The following is a 13,175-nucleotide window of genomic DNA, read 5'->3' on the forward strand; positions in this document are numbered from 1 at the left end:
GGGCTTCAGATGCTTTGTGGCTGCAGCTGCGCCAGGTGGCAGATCCCTAGGCAGCTTCTCCTATTTTGCTAAAAAGGCAGTGCCAGATCTGTGTGCTGCTGTGAGAAGTGTAGTACAGCGTGGGCTGAGTAGTGTGAAGGCAGGAATGTGTACCTGACCACGGACATGTGGTCTCTGTTACAGCCCACTGGGTTAGCAACAGCACTGGCAACATGTACACCCTCATTCAACATCACACTACTCTCCATGTGTGGGAGTGAAAAAGAGCACACCCTAGTGACATCTTGGACAAAGTGTGTGCTCTCACGGAGGAGTGGCTGGGGCTCCACACCATCTCTGCTGGGTTTGTGCCAATGGATGTTGGAGCAAACATCACAGAGTAATGCAAGATAGTGGTTTCCAGCATGTCCCTTGCCTTGTTCACTGCCTCAGTCTGTCTGTGAAGGAATTTCTAGATCATGATGCCCCGGTGAAGACACTACTGACAATGGCCAGGAAGCTCTGCAGCATCTTCAGCCAGTCCTGTGCAATGTGCTGCACTCTTAGACAACTGTAGGACTCATACAAACTGCCACGCCACCAGATGATGCAGGCGGTGATGACCAGGTGAACTTCACCTTTCACATGCTGGCGTGTCTGTATGCGCAGAGACTCCGTTGCAGCATTCTATCTCCATGGCTCCAGACCAGCCTCCAAATTGTACCCGCCCATCGGCTGGTTATGAAGAAGTTAATCTCCTACAGGACTGTGAGGTCACACAGCCAGTCAATGAGGACAATGCCGGGGTCAGCCAAGTAATTCTCTTGCTGTGCCTGCTGGAGAGAGAACTGAGATGCATACAGACCCACTTCCAGAAACAATGACTTCAATGGGGAATCCCTGGTGGGAATCATGGTGTCTGGAAAATTGCCATCTCCAAGGCATCAAGGAGCAGGAGCAGTACTGGGTGGCAACATAACTAGACCCCTTATTCAAAAGCACCATGGTTTCCTTCCTGGGAAAAGCGAGGCAGGGTACTGCGAGGCAAGAACAATCCAGGTGAAAAAGAGACTGACAGACATGGAGGCTTGAAGCTGTTGCCTGTGGTCATTGAAGATACCTTCATCACCAAGACCTAACACCATAGCAGATGCTGCAGCAAGAGGAGAATACCACCATGGGTGTTGCTGAGGCAGAGAGAAAAAAAATCATCCTCCCTTTGGCACAGACTGGAGAACTTTGGAGGGGTCCACGTTGCCTGGTCCAGCCCTGAGGAGGAGGAGGAATGCTCTGCTGCTGAGAGGAAGGTGGAAGGATATTTTCAAGGTGTGATGCTGGTACCCACTAACTCAGACCCTCTTTGTTATTGGCAGCTGAGGAAGGATGTGTGGCCAACATTGCATCATATGCTTGTCACCTATCTCTCCTGCCCACCATCAAGCATCTATTTGGAGCACCTCTTTAATGCAACGGATGCTTTTGTCTCCAACAGGGACACATCTCTCTCCACAGGGAATGTGGAGAGGCTTTCATTCGTCCAAACAAATAGACACTGTCTTCCCCCAGAACACAACCTTAGTGTAACACAGGACACCAGCTTACAGCCTAGTGGAAGACCCTGAGGACATGGCTGGAAAGGGGGAGGAGGAGGACATTGTTGAGGGGATGTTCATGTATTAGGTCCCCTTGGGCATGGGGAAGGATTTGGAAGTCGTGTGAGGGAACACACCTTTATCTCTCTCTCTCACTCACACACACACACATACACATGCTTAGCTTTGTTGAATTCCAAATACTGCATAAAGAGCAAGTGGTTTTACTCTTTAATGGCTTTGTTTACTATTATGGGTGGTGCTGACTGTTGACAGAACATTTATTGTTGGTGTGCTGTGGGGGGCAGAGGTAACTTTGGAGGGAATACACCTTCTCTCCTGCCCTTTAACTTACATTCTTCCAAATAAGGCGGAAAGGGCAGCAAGTAGTTGCCCTTGCTGATAGCCCCTGATGATAATCTTAGGTTTTTTTACTTTTCTGTGTGTTTTACTGCAGTCACAGAACAAATATTGGTGCTGTGCTTAAGCTGATGTTGGGGGAGAGAGTTGGGAGGAGTTGTCTGAAGAACCACACCTCGCCTCTTTAACTTTTATTCCAAATCATGTGGAATAGCAAGTGATTTTGCATCACATTTGGCTTACTCAATGTGTGCATGTTGACATAACTTATATTGCTGCTGTCTGTGATGTGTTTAATTTGCTAGGACTGGGGAGGTAATTTGGGAGGAATTGTGTGAGGAAGAGAGATGAACTCCCTCCCCTCCACACAAACACAAATAATGTGGAGCAGCAACCAAATAACAGAAAAACATCTGAATCTGAATCCTTGTTATGTTCTATAACTTAATGTTTTTACAAGGATAGGCTGTTGGACTAGTGCTCAACCCCCAACTTGGAGGACCAGCTTTTCTTCTGGTCACTGCCCTTTGACATGTCCAGCGTGGGAGGCCCTACCAGGAGACAAAATTCCAACAACAACAGTTCCCAGGGTCATTGGGAGACACAAGCCTTCCCATCATGCAATGGTGTAGTCCCCAGGGTAGGAACAGAGAATCAGAACTAACTTAATTAATTAACAAACAAATAACATTCAACAAACAAAACAAACGTATTTGGGGGGGAGGAGTTGGGGGGGCATCGTGTGTTTTTTTTAAAGGAAATCAGAAAGTGACCCAGCTCTTCAGTTCTCCTCCTTCCATGGGTGGGCCTGCGGGCAGCTCAGTGCTTGAGGTTACAGCCTGGCTGAAAAGTTGGGCTGAGGTCTTGGCCTGCCCCTTCAGGAAAGCTTCCCTCCATTGCTCAGTAGGGGCATTCCTGGCCTGTCACTGGAATGAGCTCCGCCTTTTTCCCCACTGAGGACCTGACCCGGGCACGGTGGTGTGTGCTGCACCTGGGCACATAAGGGAGTGGGGCTTGGGGAGCTAACCTGATGTTCTAGTGGGCAGTGGCAGCTGGTATGGTGGAGCTGGTGGCCCCAGGGGATCGTTGTTGCTCCCCTCAGCACCTCTGGGTGCTGCTTCCTTAAGTGGGTCCCAAGGGCACTGGTCTCACTTTTCCTCCCCCTGGCCACATGGGAGCCAGCATCACAGTGTTGGCAGGCAGCCACATCCGACCGCCCTGTCACCACTGCAAAGTGCTGCCAAATGGTGCTCCCCTTCACCACCGCCTCCTCTCTCTGCTCCCACCTGAGCCGTCTCATCGCCCATTCCACGGAGGGTTGCCACCTCTGAGGTACGAATATTGAGACATCTACCCATCCCACTCTCGGGAGAGGGCAGCAGCCCCTGTGGGTTCCTGCTCATGGGGCTGCCCCAGTCACCAACTTCTCCAAGTAAGACCTGGTGCCAGCTGGATCTATCTCACTCCCACCTGGCAGTGACACTCACAGCTGGTACCTGTGTGGTGGTGACTGGGGGCTGCTGGTGCCAAGCTCCCTCTGTCCCACTCACTGCTCCTAAACCACCCCATCCTCTCGGCTCCCTGACACTCAAGAACTAGAGATCCGTCTGCGCAGGTGCTGACTGCCCCACCCTTCCTCATGCACACATTGCAATCACTAGGGGTTGGAGGAACAAGAGGGGGCAAGACCAACAAAAATGGGACTTTGTGTCCCAGGAAGACTTACAGATTTCCCAGGACAGATACCTTTAAAAAAAAAAAAAAAGGCTGATCCTGGGAAAACTGGGATCGGTGGCAACCCTAGAGACAGAATCCTGATCCCAGTGCGGTCGGCCTTTGCGGAGCTGCTTGCAGGATCAGTGCCTTCGACTGTTTTTTAACCCAGGCTTTAATTGTATGCCACAATCCTCTTCTACATTGCTTCTCACGTTACTCATGTGAGGAGCCTCATTAGCTTCAGTTGCAGTAAACTGAACAGGATTTGGCCTGCTGTTCTTACCTCTTACACGTGTTTGTGAGTAGTCTGAGGCCATGGCTGCACTACAAACTTTGGCCATGCAGTTAATATGTCACTTGTGCGTCTGCACACATGGCTCCTTGTGTCACCCTGGCACGTACTCCTCAGGAGTGCTTGTGTTGATGTACAGCGCAATGGGCCATCCACCACCATCCAGTGCACTGTCTTTTGGGAAGTTTTGGCAATGCATGATGGGGCAGAATTGAGCCGCAAATGGGGGACTGGGAGCAAGGGGTTAACTTCCCAGTGTGCAGCTGTCTCCATCCCATAATGTCATCTGCAGCCCATAATTTTTGCACTTTTTAAAAGAAAAATCTCACTAACCTGCATGGCCCTCGTCACTGTCTGCCATCTCTGACAGAAGCATGGGGCCTGCACTATGGTCTCGAGCTTTGCAAGCACAGGATGCAGAATGCTCTGGTATCTGCATTGCCATAAGAAGAACCGAATCAGTGTGGAACATGATGGTTTCCCAGAGGACAGATCACCGTGGGACATTGCGCAAACCAGTTCAAGGTTGCAGGTGGCATTCACAAAGCAGCTGCAAATCATTCAGTGCTGCTTATGGGCCCAAGAAATGAGCACTGACTGGTGGGTTCACATCATAATGCAGGTTTGGGATGACAAGCGGTGGCTGCAGAACTTTCAGATGCACAAGGTTACATTCCTGGATCTGTGTGCCGAGCTCGCTCCAGCGCAAGGGACACCAAAGTGAGAGAAGCGAGTGGCGATTACACTGTGGAAACTTGCAGTGCTGGATTGCTGAGTCGGTGGAAAATCATTTTGGAATTGGAAAATCCACTGTGGGGGCTGTTGTCATGCAAGTGTGCAGGGCCATTAATCGTCTCCTGCTAAGCAAGACTGACTCTGCACAATGTGCAGGACATAGTGGATGGATTTTCAGCAGTGGGGTTCCTGAACTGTGGTGGAGCAATAAACAGCACACATCCCTATTTCAACACCAGACCATCTTGCCACAGAGTCCATCTACAGAAAGGGCTACTTTGCTATCATTATGCAAGCATTGTTGGGTGACTGGTACCACTCCACTGACATCAGTGTGGGCTGACCAGGGAACAGGAATGATGCTTACATCTTTTAAGAACACAGGACCGTTCAGAAAGCGATAAACAGGGCCTTTCTTTCCCAAATGGTGGTTTACCAGTGGCAGTGCATAAAAGCCAGTAGAGATCATGGGGAAGCCAGCCTATTTCTTGCTCCTCTGCCTCATGAAGCTATATGCCAGCCAGTTGGGCAGTGCCATGGAAGGATTCAACTAGTGGCTCAGCAGGTGCAGAATGACAATTGAATGTGTTTGGTAGATTGAAAGGATGATGGCATTGCTTACTCACAGAATCAGATCTCAGTGGAAAAAAATACCCCAGTGGTTATAGCTGCCTGTTATGTCCTGCATACTATTTGTGACCCAAAGGGGAAAAGCTGCTGCTAGGGTGGAGGGGGAGTGTCTGACTGTTCAAACTCAGCAAACAGCCACAAGGGCTACGAGAAAAGTCCAGTGTAGGGCTATGCTGCCCAGGGAGGCTTTGAAAGAGCATTTTTACCATGAGCCATGGTAATGCGTTGTAGTATACCGTGCTCTGCCTGGCCCTGCTGTTTTGGGGCCTGTTAGGAATTGTGCAGCGCTTGTACATTTGTGATTATTAAACTGTTTGTCACTGATCCTATGAGTTGTGTCACACTGTACAGTAACAAGTAAACAGGCGCTTCCAGAACTGCTGGACACTCTACAGCACATGTGAACTAATGAAGGTGAATTACGTTCCAAATAATAGAATTTTATTCAGTAATAAAATAAATGCAAAAAAAATCTGTGCAATTTAAAAGCAAATACATTAAAAACTTAATATATGAATGGGACAGAATTTAACAAGGGGAAAGAACACTCATGTCCAGTTTAGTTACATACACATACAGCAACCGTAGTTTTCGCATGTCATGTATGTGAAGCTGTAATTGTCCTTAATGTCCCCTGGTGGGAAGTGGTAGTGGTAGGTCTGTGATCCCTGGTGCGACATGGAATGTTGAGGGGGGTGTAGGGAGGTGCTGCAATGGAGCTCTCCATGGACTGCAAAGAGAGACAAGCCCATGATTGTTGAACCTGTAGGTCCACAAGAGTCTGCAGCATCTGTGTTTGCTGCCAGAGAAGCCCCATTATGTCCTTGTGCATCTCCCTCTCCTTTCCCTGCTGGGAGTCCTGGGCCTTGCTCCAGTCTGCTCTTTCCTTCTCCAGGCTGTGTTCAGTGTTCACCCTCCAGGCCCTCTGCTCACAGTCTGATGCAGCAGTGGCTTGCGGGATCTCACTGAACATGTCATTCCCAAGTCCTCTTCTTTCTTCTCCTTATCTGGCTCTGGCATTCCATCGGTGTGTAGGGGGAGCCCTCAAGACTGCTGCAGCTGCAGATAAAACACACAGAGGTACCATTGTCCGTATAGTCGCAACAGAAATCAAATGTTAAGGTTCAGAACTCCCTCCCTTGCTACGCTAAAGTTTTGCACAAGACATGCTTATTGACACTTCTGCTTTGGAGTTTTGTGCATTGTGCCACTCACAACACCAGCCATGCTGAGCCTGGCCCACCAGGGATGAGGGAAATGAAGAGGGACTTGCTCAGTTGCATGAAGCTATGAGTATTTTAGGCAATGGCTCTGAATACTGGCACCATTTTCCACAGGTGGTGGTTATTTTAGCTGATACCTCATTTGTGAGGGTAACAAAGGCAGAGAGAATACAGCTGCAGCTGGCGTCCTGAAGCAGCCCAGGCCCGTATGCTGCTAGCCTCTGTACTGCAATGGTGCCTGCTGAAGTTATCGCTGACTGCTGTGGGAAAGTGTCCTCCTGCAGAGAAAGAAATTAGGTTGCCATCCCTAGAAGCTTTTGGGAGAGGATTGCACAGTGCCTCCTTGAAAGTGTCATCCAGATCTCTCAGGAGGATTTAAGAGACATCCCTGTGTACATAAACAAACTGCTCTGCGTGGCGCCCCGTTGGCTGACTCTACAGAGAAATGAAATACAAACAAGAACACTACCTCTCTTTGTTGTACCACTGCCTCCTGTAGTACGAGTAAATTCATGCAAAGTTGGTAGCTGTGTCCTGTTAAGTTGGTGGTGCCATCACTGTAATGGAAAATAAATTTACACACTTACCCAAGGATCCTTCGTTTGCACCGAGCTCGCCCGTGCTCAACTGCTGGGACTGACTGGACTGCGATGGAGTCTCAAATGGATCCTGGCTCACAGCACAACTCTTTGTAAAAATGGCAGATCCGTGGCTTGGCTCTGGATTGACTGTTAGGCATATCGGAAGGCCAGGGAGGCCTAATGCAGTTCCTTCGCTTTCATGCTGCACTGCTGTTGGTCCCTGTCATACCCCTTCTCCTGACTCCCCTATGCAATCTGCTTGTAGTTGTCCACATTTCTATGGCTGGTCAGTAACTGTGCCTGCACAGCCTCTTCTCCCCACAGGCCCAGGAGATTCACCATCTCCTGTCACAAGCCAGAGCTAGTCTGGAGCATGTAGTGAGCATGAGCAGTTGTACGCAACAGTGGAGAACTGCTAGATGCGCTTGCCAAGATGTACAATCAGGAAAAGGCATTTCCAAAATTCGCAGGGCTTTAAAGGAGAGGGAGGCTTTCTGCTCTCCGTAACCCCTGGGCAGTAGATTTCACAATTGTGACCAGAACGGTCAGTGTCCGGCATTGTGGGACAGATGCTGGAGGACTGTAAAGGTCAACATTGGTAATGTAGTGTCTACACTCATGCTGCATCAATCTCAACACCACTTGGGTAAGTGGTGTTACTGTGTCTCTGTAACAGGTCATTTATGTCGGTGGGAGACACGTTTAAGTGTAGGTATATGTGCAACTAGGTTGATACAAGGCTACGTGCAGATCAGGCCTTAGTTCAGAACTGGCTTTTCTTATACTTTATCAGTTGGATGCAATCCAGTCACTTCCTCCATAGACAGAGGGTCCTTCTGCAATGGAACCTGTGCTATTCACTACCCCACTCTGCGTGAGGCCCCTTTGTGGCAGCATGCATGGGCATGAGTCAGGTGCAAGGCTGATGTAATGATCCTTTCCCACAACCATCACCTTTTCTCCACTCTCAGGCAGGAGTGGGCTTCAGTAGGTCTCCAGGTAGGCCTCCGTAGTGGTGAAGTAGGTCTAGTGAGCAGCTCTGTAGCAGAATTTTCTCTCCCCACCTCCCTGCATATCTACTCAGAGGCTAGCCAAACTAATCAGACTGGATGCTGAGCTTGGGGTTTGAGCCATAATTGTCATCCTCATTTAACTAATGAATCAGAACTCTATGCTGATGGGGGAAAGAACCTTCAAGAGTTGCTGGGAAAAAAATAGCCTGGCTTTATTTTCACCACCAAACAAACCGCATTTCTCATGAGGCAAGTGTATTTATTCTGAGCGTGCCACTAGCTTCCTCAGCACATTTATTTACTAGGAAAGAAAGAGGCGTTTAAAAGACACTTTTGTCTGATATTTCTTTTACTCTTTACATTTCTAGAAAGATTTCTGATGACTTGACTAAGTATTAATAGAAGACTTGATTTTTTAAAAAATCCCTGTGAGGTGATGGCATGTACTAATTTAGACTGCCATTAAAAGAAGGTATAATTTTTCTCTTCAATAGCAACCATAGCAATTATATTCTGTTAGGAGAACCCTGGAATTGTATTTGTAATGCTGTTTCAGTGACACATGAATTGGTGCTGACAAAATGAAGCCATCCTTTTGTTAACGTTCCCCTTCAAAAAAAATGTAATAAGTATTTGGTGTCCCAGGTGGTATCAGAAATGAATTTCGGACTGAGCCACAGAAACTAATGGGTTTTGGTAAGCTTGTGATTTTCCAAAAAATCCTGCCTGAAAGTTGAATTCTCTCGTCTGACCTAGATTTTATTGGATGTTAATTTCTCACAATACTCTTGGAACATTACTATTTTTCAATATGTAAGACATGCAGGTGTGGAGGAGATTAGCAGGAGAAGTGACAAGTTAATGAGGCAAGCATTCTAATCACTGTTCTTAGAATCCCGTGTAACAAATGCATCAACTGTAAAATTACCAGCATAATGATCCACCTCCAGAACTCAAAAAAAAAAAAAAAAGATTAATGGAAAGGAATAATTTTTTAACATTTCCCCAGATTTTGGCAAGCTGCTTTGTATTCTTAAGGGTAAAATAGCTCTATTAAAATGAAGCATCCCAGCCCTTTTTCCATTTGCTTTCTAAAGAGGAACAGCTCTTTAATGCCATGGTTATATTTAGTTCCACTATTTTAACTTTTGTTACTATAGGGGTCCATTGTGTGCTGGAATAATCCACAAAGGGGAGAAGAAACTCCATGAGTTTTAACTTGAGGAGTTTCCTTCTTATACTTCCATAGGGTTAGTGGGGTTGGATTCTGCCCTTTCATCCTTACCTCCACAGATGTGGTCAGGAGTGACACCCCAAAACTTACAGAATCCCTGGCCTTCTTGTTGGTGCCCAATTCCAAAAGAAAGCAGTTGAAAGGTTCCAGGCTTCCTTAGCATTTCTCTAGCCAACATATTTATTTATTATTTATTTAATTTTAATTATGGTACCACCTAGAGGCCAGGGCCCCATTGTGCTAGGTACTATACAGACATATAACGCTGAGATGGTCCCTGATCCAGAGAGCTTAATGAGTCATAAAACCAAGGTCCTGAATGGGATCCTTAACGTAAGTAGGGTTATTTGTTAACCCTTCTCACCTTAGATTTGTTTCAGTTCTGTTAATTACATTCTGCCTTCTTAGGTTGTCCCTGCAGTTTTAACTGGATATGGTACACTTCACTTGGTATCCCTCGGACTCTGTGTGCGTTCTGTGCTTTGTTCTGTTAAAACAGCTGCTGTGTTTCTCCCCAGAAGCATGTATGTTTCAGTGGTAGGTAGCTGGTAAAGCACTCTGGGATTTCTCTGGGTTGACAGGTGCTCTATAAACATACAGGAGTATTATTTACTGTAAAATGAAAATTTTCTCTCCATGGGTTTTTAATGTAGTACTGGTCCTTTTATGTTCTAGAAAGCACTAATATAATCAATTTTAAGTGTATGTACAGTATTTACATTTAACCAGAATTTTGAATATGCATAATGTCATACCATGGGTATGGACCTCCTATAGATACTATACTATAAGACAGTTTCAGTGGTGCTTTGTGTACTGTAGCATTCCGTTAATAATGGGTGAGCATTTAGATTGCCTGATTCTGATTTTACACTGATATTGCTCTGTTGACTTCAACAGAGTTACTCCTGGTTTACACCAGCGTACAGGTGAGGAGAATCAAGCTGAGAGTTTTCTTTGACTGGGGTTCTATGTACTAAGAAAAAGAATGCTGGTAAAATGCTGATGTTGATATGGCTCTGGCTCTGAGAGTTCTTTCAATAGCTGTGAAAAAAACTGCAGGGGGTTCCTTTCACATAGTGTCATTAAGAGCAAAGTGTATCCAATTCTGCTCATCTCGGTCCTCTGCAAGTGAAGAAGGTGACAATAGGAATGAACTGGGTGATGTTTTGAAAACAAAGTCCCCATTCTCCATTTTACACTAGAGTAAATCAGAATTATCTCCATTGAAGTCAATGGAGTTACACCAGAGTAAGAGGGAAATCAGGGCCTAGGTCTCTTTAATTGCAGTTGGAGGGCCAGATGCTTTGATGGTATGACTCAGCATAGCTCCACTGAAGTCAATTTACACAAGTTCCCCCTATTTCCAAGTCTGCCACTGATGGCAGTCATACAGTCAGGTTTGCCTTAGTCTGCAGTGGTCACATTTGTGGTTGAGCTCTTTTTCCCTCCTTGTGTGTTAAGCAGAGTTGTGTTTGGTCAATACTTGAATGGGAGATATGCAAGAAAAACACAGGAGGTCACCTTTTTAGCAACAACCTAAACTGAATAATAATACTCCTAAGGATGTCATATTAGAATCATGGCTAGAATGCATACCCCAGGGTGGAGGGGAAGACCCCAGTATGGTAGAGAGTAAGGTACAAACGTTCATTGGACCCTAACAATCATCCTTTCAAAAGTGGCTATCTAGCCTCGCGGCTGGTAATAGAACAGCACATACACTTGTATACAAGGAGGTAAATTTGAAGAACAAATATCCAAAGGTATAAAAGCAATGAATTCTTTGTACTTTGGTTCTACCTTGAAAACGACCCTTTGTAAATCTGCTGCCTATGTATATTCAGAGCCATAACTTAGTGACAAATTATTTCTTTTTCCTTTTTACTCTTGTCAGTGTAACCCTGACTTGTACAATGGTGGTTTTTGTCCCCCCAGGGCAGAGGTAGTCAATTATTTTTTGTTAAGGTCCAAATTTCTTGGTCAAGGTATAGTAAAGGTCCAGACTCCAGAGAAAATTTAAAAAACCCAATAATGATAATAAGTAAATAAAAAGTTTTTGGGGTCTGTTCAGAAGCATCTGGCAGTCCAGATTGCAATTCGCTTGCTGAGTACCCCTGCCCTAGCGGCTGGTCCTCATAAGAGGATAAGACTCTATTAGGGCTGCCAGCTAGAGGAGTTTCTCCTTTAGCTCAAGCAATTGAACCTCATGCTGAAGATCCCAGGTTCAGAGCCTGCTGATGAGCCAAGCAGGTGGTCATTATGTTAGCCCTGCAAAGCCAGCACAGCTCACAGAGAGGGAGCTGGATTGTATTACTTCTTGAGCATCATCAACAAAACTGTTTTAGGTTACAGTTACAGGGCCAATTAGTTGCACTTTTGAAAACTTACTGAAGACAATGATGTTTACCCATGTGTCTCTGAGCACATACTTTGGCCTGCAGAATCCCTATTACAGTTGATGTGCAAGGAGAGAACCCAGCTTGATTCTGAAAGCTGAGACTTTGGGTCCTGATCCTGCACATACTTATCGGCATGCCTAATTTTATGCCTATGAGTAGCATCATTGATACTTACAGGACTCGGCCTTGCAGGGCTCTCACTCCAGAACTAAAAATAGCAGGGTAGGTGTTCCCGCTCAGGCTGGAGCCCAGGTTCTGAGACCCTCTAATTCCTATATTTTATACTGGGTAATGGGAAAATACCTCTCTCAGGATTATTATTTACAGGTTAAAAAAGAGGCAATGGAATAAACTGAGAAATTAAACGTCAATAAATGACCGGTATTTGGTTCTTTACAGTGGGCACAGATGTTGACCATTCTACATTAATTAAGGTTGTAAAACAGTTTACATTCTAATCCCAATTTGTAGATGCTCATAATTTTTAGTGATTTTTTTTTCAACTTTGGGGCTGAAATTTCACCTGGTTGGCCGATGTCTCAATATGAATCTTTCTGGAAATCGCTGCTTTTAATTTGTGAAAGGGTGAGACACAAAGTGCAGTTTTGCCACTGTTAAAAAAACCTTCCCCCCCCCCCCATGAATAGCGTGCAGGAGAGAGAGCATGAGACCAGCCAAATCCTTGAACTTGAAGTTTTCCATGTGCAGATTTCTCAGTGTACATTTGCTTTGCTAGGTTGTTGTTTTTTGTTTGTTTGTTATGGTTTTGTTTCTAAATGGCTGCAAAATAGGCTTATGAATTTATAAAATCTGCTTTGGACCATGCATAGTGTGAAAAGCCATTAATGTTTAAGGCCCCAATTCAGCAAAGCACTTAAGCACATTGGCTATTAGGTATGTGCATAATTGCTTTGCTAAGTAAGTATGGATGTAAGCATATGTTTATGTGCTTTGCTGAAGCAGGGTCCAAACTATGATGTTATCCTTGATGCACTAGTCACCTGAATTGCTCCAACCCAGCCATGATTTCTTTACAAGGGAGACAAATGTTTGTTAAAGCCAGTGTCTCTGATAAAGGAACCCATTAGCATCCTCCTGCTCCTTGTTCTCCCCATTGGCACGGCCTTCCCATCTTTTCCTTTCATCCCCACTTGCTCTTCCTTTGGTAGTCTTCTCTTTGTTTCCTAACTCCTTCATTTCCTGCTCAGCATGTTTCTGCCGATCTGTGTTAGCTACTTAAGTGCAGGGCCGGCTCCAGGCACCAGCTTGTCAAGCAGGTACTTGGGGTAGCCGCTCCGGAGAGGGGCGGCACGTCCAGCTATTCGGCGGCAATTCGGCGGACAGTCCCTCACTCCCGCTCGGAGCAAAGGACCTCCCACCGAATTGCCGCCGCAGATCGCAATCGCGGGGTTTTTTTT

The 13,175-nt window shown here is 46.0% G+C and overlaps 1 protein-coding gene across 4 annotated transcripts in view; it reads left to right on the forward strand.

Moving 5' to 3' along the window:
• The window catches only part of TSPAN11 (tetraspanin 11), a 163,516-nt gene that overhangs the window by 77,044 nt on the left and 73,297 nt on the right, over positions 1-13,175 (forward strand). The window lies entirely within an intron of this gene.

Source organism: Terrapene carolina, unplaced genomic scaffold (assembly GCF_002925995.2).
Source record: "Terrapene carolina triunguis isolate 2854851 unplaced genomic scaffold, T_m_triunguis-2.0 Scaffold112, whole genome shotgun sequence".
Lineage (NCBI taxonomy): Eukaryota > Metazoa > Chordata > Testudines > Emydidae > Terrapene > Terrapene triunguis.